Raw genomic sequence first — 11,989 nt, 5'->3', positions numbered from 1 at the left:
TAATTCACAGTAGGGACTCTCTAACGCTGTCTTTGCTGTGGCATGAACAATTCTTGCAAGAACTGTGTGCGACAATTCATAGAGAGCCAGGTGTCAGTAGGAATTAGCAGGAGCTCTGCTCTTCCCTAATGGAGACTTTAAGCAGATTCCACTTACATTACTCAAAGTCAGAAGACAAGAATCACACTGTGACAGTCAGCTCCTATCAAGTCAGATTAGATACACTCCCAGCCTGTCAAAGTAGTTTTTTTCTAGGATCAGCAGTCTTTGCTGATGACACCTACATTATGGTTACGGTTGGTTTGCCCTGCTCTGGGCATGCAGAACCTGATGTGTTTGTTTAGTACTTATGCAGCTTCATACAACATGATCTGCAATAAGTTTAGTCATGAATTGGTGACAATTAATTACCAAATCCATCAGTCAGAATAGATGCAGAAAGTCAGAGCTACCACAGAGAGATAAGGTTTGCCCAAAGAAGCAGCAGCATAGGCAAAAAGGGTAACAGATCTATGATGTGTGCTGCTGTGATCCTTTGAAACCCAAACTTGATATTGTAATCTAAATGAAATGCCTAATAGCACGCAATTTCCAGGAGTGATCCTTGGAGGCCAACAGACTTTTTCTATACACTTTGTCATGTTTTGTAATCTCCATTCTTTAAGGTTTTCACAGCTCAATTAGACATAACCATAGCTGATCTGACCTACAGTGGTGGTGATAGTCCCCTGAAGGGGAGCTTGGACAAGACCATTTCCAGGGTCGCTCCCAACCAACATTTCTATGATTCTCTGTTCAGCAAGAACCAGATACAAGAGAAGCAGAGTAGTTCAGAAAAGATAGGAGTAGTAGGAGTCCAGAAACGCTTTCAGGTCTATATGTTAATCCTCTTTGGTGAGCCAGTATCATACACACAGAAGAATATGCCCTGAGAGTAGTGACTGCATTCACCATAGTAGCAGTCTACAAACCCATCCTGAATCACAGACAAATGGTTTGCTTTTCTAAAATACCTCCTTAATTGGAGAGACTCCAGGGAGAACAGGAGGACAGAAGGGTTTTTCTCCTTCCAGGTACTTTCAACTGCTCTACTTCACTTGTAGAGCTCTAGAGGACAGAGGAGAGACCCTGACCTCCACAAGGCATGTTCTGTGGCACATAGAGCTGCCTGCAGAGGTCTGGGTGCAGACCACAGCAGAACCGCCTGTAGATCAAATGACAGCCAACATGGTAATCTCTTCCAAACCATGACCTATCCCAAACCTAGCAAACACCCAAAGATTAAAGCTATTATATCCTGTCATTAATCCTTTCAGCTATACAAGCCCCAATTAAAGTAACTGTCAAAATTCCTTTCCATTTTGAAGAGTTCATCCCTACTCTCTACAAAGCCCTCAGTTAGTCCTGCAAGCCACCTTCTCCCAGCCTCCCACCTTTCACAGCCCACTGCCGTACTCTACATAGACCTTCACATAGTTCCTTGGTTGAGCTGCCTCCCCGCCAGAGGCAGTTCCAGAGTAAAAAAGTGAGCATTTTTACTTTGTTTCCAACTGTTTCCAGCTTTTTGATATGAGAAAATGGAGGCACAGCATTAGCTGGATCTTAATGAGGGAGAGGTGGGTAACTCGCTAGATTGCAAAGACTAAACAGATTTTTGACTGCTGGAGCACTGAAATGAAATACCAGGGACTTGGGCTACTTATTTTCTGTCACTGGCTTCCTGAGTGGCTGTGGGCAAGCCATCTCTCTGTGCCTCAGCTCCCATATCTGTAAAATGGGGACAATGGTATCCTTTGAAACACTTTGACAACTGTAGGTGAAAAATACCACAAAGGAAATGTTGTTAGTAATAAGCAAAAAAAGAAAAAAAAATCTTCTCTTTTTTCTGACATCGTAACACGTGTTTGCAGCCATATTAGAGTCAAAACAAAAGGATGAGGGTAACTTCCAAAGAGCTGCTGTTCCCCTAAGACCTTTCTGAACCCAGATTGCAGAAAACCCTTGGGGACCCCTAGGAATGTATCTGAAAGGAAGAGGGTGACCCTTATAGCCACAAGATTATTTGTGCAAGAAAGGATTAAGATCTCTAATTTCTTCTACTTCTTATTCTTATCCTTGTAAGAATCATAAACATCAAGAATAAATTACACCTGTTGAAAAGTCAGCAGGGAAGAATATCACACTGGGAGCCTCTTAATGCAAGCAGGACCCTGAATCCAAACCATAGCAAGTGTAGCCCATTTGGAGGTAACGATCAATAGCTTTGTACTAGTTAGGGACCATCTATCTGCATAATCAAGTGACTAACCCTGTCCCTGGTTAGGTTATACATCCTGTAGCTCACTTCCAGCCATTTGGTAAGCAGAACATCTTAACCCTCAAAAATATCTTGCATTGCAGATATTGACTCTTGTGCTTACACTTTTGATGGTTACCTTGAGAGTGTGTGGGGCACAGTTTCTAAACAACTTCCCCCCCCTCCAAAAAACACTTTAGGAATAGCACACAAGGGGAAATATCAGATTTTCTGAAGTATTCATTGAAATCCCTGTTTCCAGCATAATAATGACCAATAAATGAACTTCCAGCTACAAAGAAAATCAAGTTTATAAAAATAACATAGCCCTATATCAGCCCATCAGCAACACTAGAAATGAAAAAAATGAGAGAGCTTACATAGCCCAAGACACAGAGGTAAGCTGGTTTTTGGATCTAACTTAAAAATTTACACCCTATGCCATCAAAATACAATTTCTCTTTCTAGGCTAATGAGAAGTGTGCCTATTTTTAGCGTATCAGTAAGCAGACAGAAATGAAAGCCTGTATTGTGGCAGTCCTCAAACATCAGCAGCTTTCCCAATAAAACAAAAGGTAGAGTAGCAGAGCACTGAAAACAGCTTCACTGTTAATTGCAAGTTAATTGATTTCAACTGGATCATCAGAGTTGGACTGGTGTATTCAGTCAATCTCTGTTTCCTGCCCTGCCTAAATGGTGCCAGCCAATTACTGAGCTTTTGGAGCTTTCTGCAGTATGTTAGTCCTTATCTGGTTGCGTTCAGATGTGTATGTATATGCGTATATATTTACTAGAGGAGGATTTTTGCACTTTGTAAGGAGAAATTTGATGCAGAGATTTTTTTTTTTAAATATACCCACAAGCTCATTTGAACAGTATCAGCAATGTAAGTTACAGCTGCCTTGAAGTTATACCAAAGCTTTAATCTTCCTAAGAGCATGGATTTCTCTACATAGTCTCAAAAGTATAATCTTTGGAGGTACATTATTATAAGCCTATTTATCATTCAAAGCATATTAGCTGTTTCTTGTGTAGTATTGCTTGTTTATTAGGATTTTCAAAAACAAGACTTTCCTTTACACAAACCCTGTAGCAATTTAGATGAGCACTCTGATTAAAAAAAAATGAGCTTCCTAATTAATCGTCTTCTACTGATTCCTCCAATAGCTTAATTAAAATAAACAAGTAGCAGAATTTTAACATGATTATTTCTAATAATTTTTTTTTTTTTAATCAGCTCATTTTACTCCTAATATTTCTAGCAGAAAGTGGCTTATTTCTCATTAGGCTTTTTCATAGGGCTGAATCCCTCACTTGTCCTGCTAGGGTAATTACAGACATTTGTACAAGTTTAGCACAAAGATTGTAAAGTCCTAAAGGGGATACATTAAGTTGTTTACATAAATTAAATGTAAGACTGCTTTACCTTTGGGGAAGTGTTAGTGCTTATTTGTGCAAAAAAAAATTTATGGAAACCAACAAAAAATTAATTTAAATAAACAGCAAATACAGTTAATACTCATTTTCTATTACAGGCCTTTGGCTTAGCGATTTTAACTGTTTCCATTTTGTATGTAAATCAAGTGTTATTTTCTGGTTGATTTAACATTTAATGTTTTCAACGTAAGTCATTCCTACTAAATTAAGATTAAAAACACAGATCAAAAGTTTTATTGCTTTCTTTTGCCTTGGATCCACTGCTTCACGATTTTACTGAGGCTGTTGTAAGAGCTGGACACTATCATCAGTATGAACTGCTAGGTTTCAAAGACAAACTATTTCAAATTATAGGATATGCTTTAGAGCTGTACTATGGACTAGAGATGCATCAATTGTAGATTTTAATGCAGCTTCCTTAAAGAGTTTTGTCTGAGTCATTACTTAAAATTGCCGTGTCAGGAGAAAAACGGTCATTCATAAGTATTAATCTAGTCCTTTGGGAACATAAACATGGTGTATATACCAAATAAGTCACTGATCCTGCACTAAAAATAAAAATGAAAGTACCCAGCCAGTTAACTCCATTAAAGCTGCTGATGCTACTAATGCATGTTTTGTTAAAGACTTGTATAAGGGCTAGGATGAGGGGGGTCTTTGTTTCTCTCTACACACAGTCCCTAAAAAGGCTGCACCTACTGTATCATTTCTGGAGGGTGATAGTTTGCTTGTTGCTCCCCATTTTAGCATGTGATGTTCCTACAGTTGTCGATGACCATTGCTATAGAAGTTAGCTAAAGAGAGAAATCACAAAGCAACTACAGCTACCGAGATTAAGTGTCCCAGGACACTGTTCACCCACAGGAGATGTAAGTGTTTGCAAAAGAAAGGTTTTCTCAGTCAAGCAAACAAAACCAAGTCCTGAGCCAGCAAGCGTGCTACTAACTTATGTAGGTCCACTTCCAAGTTTAAAATTGGGCATACATACAAGATGGGCACTTCCACATAGCCTTTTGCAAGAGGCTCTGGGAGAAACTGTATAGTCTCGGGACAAATGTAAAGATTTGTCCCAGGTGAAAATTTGGTTGGAGGGCAAAATAAGACCTTCTTACTCATTTTAATGCTTATCAGTCATTTCCCTGTGTGGTCACAGGTGCCTAAGCAGCTCAGCCTGAGTTCTCCTCAGCTGTAGCTTGTTCAATTTATTAGGCTATTTTGAGAGTTTCTCTCAAAATCCCCACCCTTCTGCACTCAAGGTAAGTTGTGGTAACATGGTTTCTTAGGAACAAGTGTCTGTGTCCCTGCTGTTTGAGAAGTCCCCTCCGCAGAGCACCTGTAGCAACTTCTGTAGGAGGCATCCATTTACCCCATCAAAAGAAAAATCCTACTGAATGGCTGAGCAACAAGGGGAAAAAAGCAACCAGGTAGAGATCTATTATGCTGATAGCATTTGCTTTTCCTTTCTCTGTCACAACAAGAAGGTAGAAGGATCAAGGGAAGTCAAAAAGGAGCCTTATGGCCAGCAGTACTGCTTTGCTCCTGACTCACTCAGCTTAAACCACCATGAAATGTCACTTGTAAAGCAGATGGATAGAAATATTTCTGCCATTTACCTTAATGGGAAACTGGTTTGGGTTTGTGTGGCAGGGTTTTGTAGCAGCAGAGGGGCTGCAGGGGTGGCTCCTATGAGAAGCTGCTAGAAGCTTCCCCGGCTCTGAGTTGAACCTACCTCTGGCCAAGGCCAATCCCATCAGCAAGGGTGGTAGTGCCTCTGGGAGAACAGATTTAAGATGGGGAACCTGCTGCAGTGGGAGGAGAGTGGAATGTGAGAGAAACCCCTGTGCAGATACTGAGGTCAGTGAAGGAGGAGGGGAGGTGGTGCGCCGGAGGAGGGGATGCCCCCCAAGATGGCCGTGACTCCATGGGAAAGCCTGCACTGGAGCAGTCTGTGCCTGAAGGACTGCAGCCCGTGGAAAGGGACCCACGCTGGAGCAGTTCATGGAGAACTGTCTCCCGTGGGAGGCACCCCACGCCGGAGCAGGGAAGAGTGTGAGGAGTCCTGCCCCTGAGGAGGAAGGAGCAGCAGAGACAATGTCTGACGAACTGACCCCCATTCCCTGTCCCCCTGTGCCGCTGAGGGGGAGAGAAGGTAGAGAAAACTGTGAGTGGAGTTTAGCTGGGAAGGAGGGAGGGGTAGGGGAAGGTGTTTTAAGATTTGGTTTTACTTCTCATTATCCTTGTTTTGATTTGATTGGTAGTAAATTAAATTGATTTTGTTTTTTCCCCAAGTTGAGTGTCTTTTGCCCCTGACCATAAGTGGTGAGTGATCCCTCCCTGTCCTTGTCTTGACCCACGAGGCTTTCAGTGTATTTTCTCCTCCTCATCCCACCGGGGCGGCGGGGGGGGGGGAAGGAATGAGTGAGCAGCTTCGTGGTGCTTTGTTGCCAGCTGGGCTTAAACCACGAGAGAAAGTCGCTGTTATTTTTCCTTTTCTGGGAGTTAGCAGTAGCCAGCAGTTGTGAGGAATTTTGCTAATCCATGCACCTCCTCGTTGTCTTGTAGAGCAGGAAAATGGGACCGGGGCAAGCCACAGAGAACATGCTATCAAGCATGCAGTGCCCAAATCACCACAAAACAGTGTCCAGAATATCTGTTCAAAAGGTGAACAAATGCATTCAAGTTAGTATGGAATTGGAAGAGGAGAGCCCCGGTGCAGACCCGAGCCTTTCTCCAACAACTGGCCTTTCGGGGAAGGCGCAGCAATCTCCAGGGAACACGTCACCTTCCCAGCGAGGTGTTTCCTCACCCTCCCAAGGACAGTCTGCCATGCCGCCTCTGCCACCACTACTGCCAACCCCTGCGCCGCTACCCTCTGGGTGTAAGGTGCCTCCTCCACCCCTTCCCGTGCCTGGAGTAAATGCCCCGTCACTCCCACCTCCCCAGCCGTGCAGGAATCCCGAGTGCAGCCATCTTACCTGCGGATACGGGGGGCAGCCCCACCCTAAGAAGATGCCGACTTTGAAGATGAAGGTGTTCCACTGGCAGAAGCTCCCCTCCGACGTAGCAAGACGTACGTGCGTGTTCGTGACACCGGGGTAATCGGTTCGTTTACTTCACATCCAGACAAAAATGCTAATGTCGGGGGGCTAGGCCTTGACTCAGTAAGTCAGGTCACACGGGTGGTCCCATTGTCCGCTCTCATCCTACAAAAAATTAGTAATCACAAATAAATATGGAAAGCCAGGCCTTCGCCAATAAATGGAGGAAATAGTAGTTTGGGAAAAGCACTGAACTGAGGCTCTGTGGCTGCTAAAATTATCTTCTCTTAATCTCTTAGTCTCTATTCGTTACTTGTGAAGTGATGTTGTGAGTCTGCATTAATTAAGGTTTGCAAAATGCTCTGTGTGTTGAGTGGAAAGATCCGTTGAACGGTCATGCTCTGTGGTTCTTCCTAATGAACTCCTGACACATCACCAGTAAGTGTCTTCTCAGCTGAAACTTTTACTTTTTTTTTTTTTTTTTCAATTGCGCAGCCAGAAGATGTATCAGCCAAGATCTGAGGCTGAAAACTCTTGCCAATACGGCTGGGGAACATGTACCCTCAGGGTAGGGTGTAGTGTCCAGCTTCATTTCATAGTGACCACAGCCACGTGATTTGTGTGGGGGTTTTTTTCCCCTCACACAAAATAACACTAAGGTCTATGGTTAACATGTGGCCTGCCAAAGCGGTTTGCAAGTCCTGTTCAACCTTCAGCGAGGAGGCTATGAATACATTTCCATTTTTGCTGCAGCTTTTAATACTCAGTTCACACAACACAGATCTTGTAGTTGTTCTCCATTGTGCTTATCACCAAGAAAAGTGGACAGCAGGGGGTAAGAACTTGCTGCTATGATATGATACATAAACAAGCATGTAAAAAAACAGTTTGAGCCACAGTCTGCTTTCCTGGGCAGAGATACAAATTTCAAATTCATCCACAATGTCTTCAGTGCCACTGTTGCAACCTCTCCTAAAGAAAAAGGTGAGATCCTTCATTAAAAATTCCAGTGTTGTAGACAAGTTCATGTTTCGAAGTGCCGTGTGTTATTCAGATGGCTCCTGATGATTCTGTTAATAATGCTGGGCTTGGGAGTCCCTATCTCTTGCAAAGAGAGATGATTACCTAATTGGATGCAACATCCCCTGTTTGGGTACCACAATTCTGCAATGTGTAGCCGGTCAGCAATAGCCAAAAGAATTTGGAGCAGCCCATTAACTTCATCTGCTGCCTTCAGTTCAGTGAATCAAATGTGGAGGTAGTTTTCCAGATTTGATTAGCCTTCAGACCTTCAGGATGCTGTCTGTGGGAGCTGCCACTCTTAAATAATTAACATTTGTCCAGGACTAATGAGCGTCATATTTCATTCATCCTCTAAAGTGTTTTCCCTTCCACAAATCACACTGCCATGAAAGTGCTCCTCTACCTTTGTGGTCCATCTTGAAGTGTTTTTCTCTTCCAGAAAGTCGCTCCATGTGGGCCATGATGCCAAACAGCAGCAGGGAGCTTGTAGAGCCTGACTACACAAGCTTGGAGCTACTTTTCTCTGTCCCGCCAACAGCACCTAAGGAGAAAATGGGGCCAAAAATAAAGAAAGCAAAAGAGGTACTTGGACTGCTTGCTTTTTGTAGAGCCTGGCAAAATTCTTGGAAGAGAAAAGCTTATTCACTCTTTATTGTTGTCAATCATTTATAATAAGAAAGTTTGAAATGTTTTTATAACCATTGCCTAAGATTACCTAAAAAAAGCACGGGAGAAGTGTAGAATTAAACATGTTGAAGTAACTGCTGAGGGAGAGGTCTTCATCTGAGAGGGGAAGACATGGGCATTTCAGTATTAATTCTTATAAATTGGAATATTCTAGACAAATCAATTCCCTTCTCTATGCCTTTGCCTCTCTCTTTTTAAAATAGAACTAATGACCTGTACCACTGTAATTGCTCTAAGTTTGATCAATGAAGATTGTTGATAATGTTATTACCAGAGAAGAATGAATCTCACCCAACAAACAAACAAAAGCTCTAAAATTTCCATTAAAATCAAGGTAAATTTATTTCTAGCTGACTGCTTTTTTTTTCTTTTCACAGATCACATTCATAGATCCAAAGAAAAGCTTTCTTCTGAGTATAGTTCTGAAGCAATTTAAGTGGTAAGATTTGGAGAGTACTGTCTGAATTACTTATTTGATGTGTCTATGTGTTTATTCAGACATTAAATGAAATAAATGTAGCAGAAATACTTTACAACTAGTATCTGTCTTTAGAAAGGAGTCAACTTTTTTTTTTTTTTTAAACTAATGAGATGTGGCAGTCTGTTTCCAGACAATTAATATCATGTCTCACATTGGTATTAAACCTAAAATGGACCACTAATTCCTAAAGAGACAATATTCATAAATAACAGCCAAATCATGTGGAAACATATTTTTGTTTGGTATTATTGACATAAATATCAACAGCTGGCAGCAACCATCAGTGAAGATTCCTGACTGGAAGTCTCAAGTTACTTAATTGATTTTAAAGACACATCTCCAAGGGTTCAGATCCAAAATTGTATATAGATTTTATTTGCAGTTTTTCTATAAATAGGAAACAGTTTCTATAATTAAACAACAGGAAATTTACCAAGTCACAGTCTTCACAGGGAGGGGAAAAAAACAAATGAAAGGGACCTCTATTAGTTTTTGGCAAAATATCTTTACTCTTAGATTTCCTGAAACTATTGCAGGATGAAGATGGATGTTCTGCTGTCTCCCTGCCTTTTGTGCAATGGCCCATGTTACAAGGGCTTCAAAAAGAAACTCAGCCTAGAAGTTCCCTTGTGTTAAGAATAAATCAGAATCAGTCAGAGGGATTTTTTTTTTTAAGAATATTTTATACTTTTTCCATTGCAAACTGCTTTTCAGTGGGGAAGAGCTGTGCATAGCCTAATCCAGTTGCTGTTTCCTCTCTCTGCATGATTCCCTGGGCAGTGGCGAAGCTCTCCTGAGAGCAGCTAGTGACCGTGGGATCAAAGAGCTGAGCCTTGCTTGCACTCGTGAGGGATGAGGCTGCTCTGCAGCCGGGTGCTGCCTCTATTAGCACCGGCGGCTGCAGGGAGCCGAGCTCTCCAGAGCCCAAACCAGAGCAGTCTGGACTTGTTTCAAAGACATGTTGTCTGCCAAAGTTTCAGGCAAGGATTTGGGGCAAAACCTTCTGGGATCTTTATAAATACTTCTCAGCAGGAGGAGAGCCCTTGGTTTTAGCCCTGGCTTTGCTGCAAGCAGTGGAGGAATCCAAAAGTAAATCTCTTCTCTGGCTGTCCAGTGTCACTAGGAAAAAGGAGGGCCTTCATGGTTTGTTGTGTAAAGATGAACAAAGCCCAGAAAGCACATCTAAATTATGAGGAATATTGCTTTAGGCTTAAAAAAAAAATGCTTTGCTTTTTCGTATCTCCACTGTACTTCTGAGGACTAAGATCCAAAATGTAATGGGAGGCAAGCACAGTAAGTTACTTCATTTACTCCTGTAGTGCTAGCTGAGAGGTTGGGGGCTCTTCTGTTTGTCATGTCACTCCTCCCTGTGCCATTGCTCCACAGCACTTCTCTCTTTCCTACAGCTCCAATGAAGAGATTGTTGACATGATTCAGAAAGGGGATAGATCCAAGCTGGATGCTGAGATACTGAAGCAGCTACTTAAACTGCTGCCTGAAGACCATGAGGTATTAAGTGTGTTATTCTGATGGAGTTCAGTGTGGTTTGTGCTCAGCTTGAAACACTTGCACTGCTAAAGCAAGAAGTTATGACTGGATCCCGTATCCTCCTGCACCACCTCAGTCAATGAACTCCAAGGTAGAGTGGTGGGGAGTCTGCCCCAGCCACGGTCTGGCCTCTTCACACAGAGATTAGGCAACAGCACACTGGGAGACTCAGCACAGGTGTAGACTAAGTGTTGCTCTCTGTTCCCGTTTTTTTAATTAGATGGATGAAGTACATTAGCATTTGTGGACTTAGGTGAATAAAGAGCCTTTCAGAGCAGGTTGCAATGAGGACAAAGGGAAAGGACCCATCTTTTTGAAGGGGTTGCAGGACTTCTATGCACTATAGCTTGCTGAATCCTTGCCTATGGATCAGGGATTCATCCTACAAGACGTTATACAAATGCAGATGACCTTCCAGTCAAAACAAAACCTACGCATTTGCCCTTACAAACCAGTTCATATATGGAATTTATTGTTCATCTGCCTCAGTCCCATTGCCTGTGCTCCCAGCAAGTTCAGAAAAGCCCGTTTCATACCTGTAAGAAGCAATGGGCATCCGCAATATCTGTGTGGTTATTTTACTGTTTTATTCCCTGTTAGATAAATAGCCTGAAATCTTTCAAAGAAGAAAAATCAGAACTAGCAAATGCAGATCAGTTTTATCTCCATCTCTTCAAAGTTCCTAGGTAAGCAAAATTTTTCTTGTCTTCAACCCACTAGTGTGGTTCTTGTAAAATTTGTCCATAAGAATTAAGGTCTCTGTTTCCTATGCTAGAGCAATGTTCCTCATATTCAGTCTTCAGGATAAATCATCTGACTACTATTTGTAGAGCTGGTTTGAGAAACTTTTCCTTCCCAAAGGCTGAAGAGGCTTTCAGACACCTTTGGCAAACTGCAGTTAAATTAACCTTGGTATGAGAAAACTCTTGACTGTTGTACAGCTACTATCTGTGTGGCATGAAGTTGCAGACTGAATCCTGCTACCAGGCTGCTGATTCACTCCACCCCTGGTTTAGAGATTCCAGTCTACCCAAGAGTGCCCACAAAACTGTGAATGAATCACAGCAGTGCCTGTGCTTTCACCACCTCCCTCATTTTTACGAAGTCAGATGCGGTGCATGCAGAGAAGTCTTTATGCTGTTCATAAAAATATGGTGATATGTTGTAATTCATAGCAACAACTCTCCATAAATCTGATCAGTTGCCATGCCACAAACAGAAACACTTTTCTGAAAATGTCATGGTGAAAATATGCCTTTTCATTTTCTCAAACTTATAGCTAGCTTTAAAAGTACTTCAGAAAATGTTTTCATGGCTCTTCCACAACATTAATCCATGGTGAGGCATAAATATCATTAAAGGACATCAATGCAAAAATATTTCTAATTTCTGTTTGGGAAGTTGAAAGGAAGAACAAAAGTCCTGGCTAGTGTTGCCCAGGAATTATAAAAAATTATGGCCTCATGCAAGGAAGTCACT

The 11,989-nt window shown here is 42.0% G+C and overlaps 1 long non-coding RNA gene across 6 annotated transcripts in view; it reads right to left on the bottom strand.

The window, feature by feature from the left end:
- The window catches only part of LOC142031896 (uncharacterized), a 51,025-nt gene that overhangs the window by 17,892 nt on the left and 21,144 nt on the right, over positions 1-11,989 (bottom strand). For 5 of the 6 annotated variants that reach the window (XR_012650656.1, XR_012650658.1, XR_012650659.1 and 2 more), the window contains exons 4-5: positions 8,198-8,335; positions 6,709-6,936 (exon numbers count right to left, since the gene is read on the bottom strand). This is a non-coding gene — a long non-coding RNA (uncharacterized LOC142031896). Of the gene's footprint in view, positions 1-6,277; positions 6,384-6,708; positions 6,937-8,197; positions 8,336-11,989 lie in introns of all 6 variants that reach the window. The other variant, XR_012650657.1, reaches the window with a different exon arrangement.

This window comes from Buteo buteo, chromosome 6 (genome assembly GCF_964188355.1).
Source record: "Buteo buteo chromosome 6, bButBut1.hap1.1, whole genome shotgun sequence".
NCBI classification, from domain to species: Eukaryota; Metazoa; Chordata; class Aves; order Accipitriformes; family Accipitridae; genus Buteo; species Buteo buteo.
This window is presented reverse-complemented; position numbering and strand designations above follow the sequence as displayed.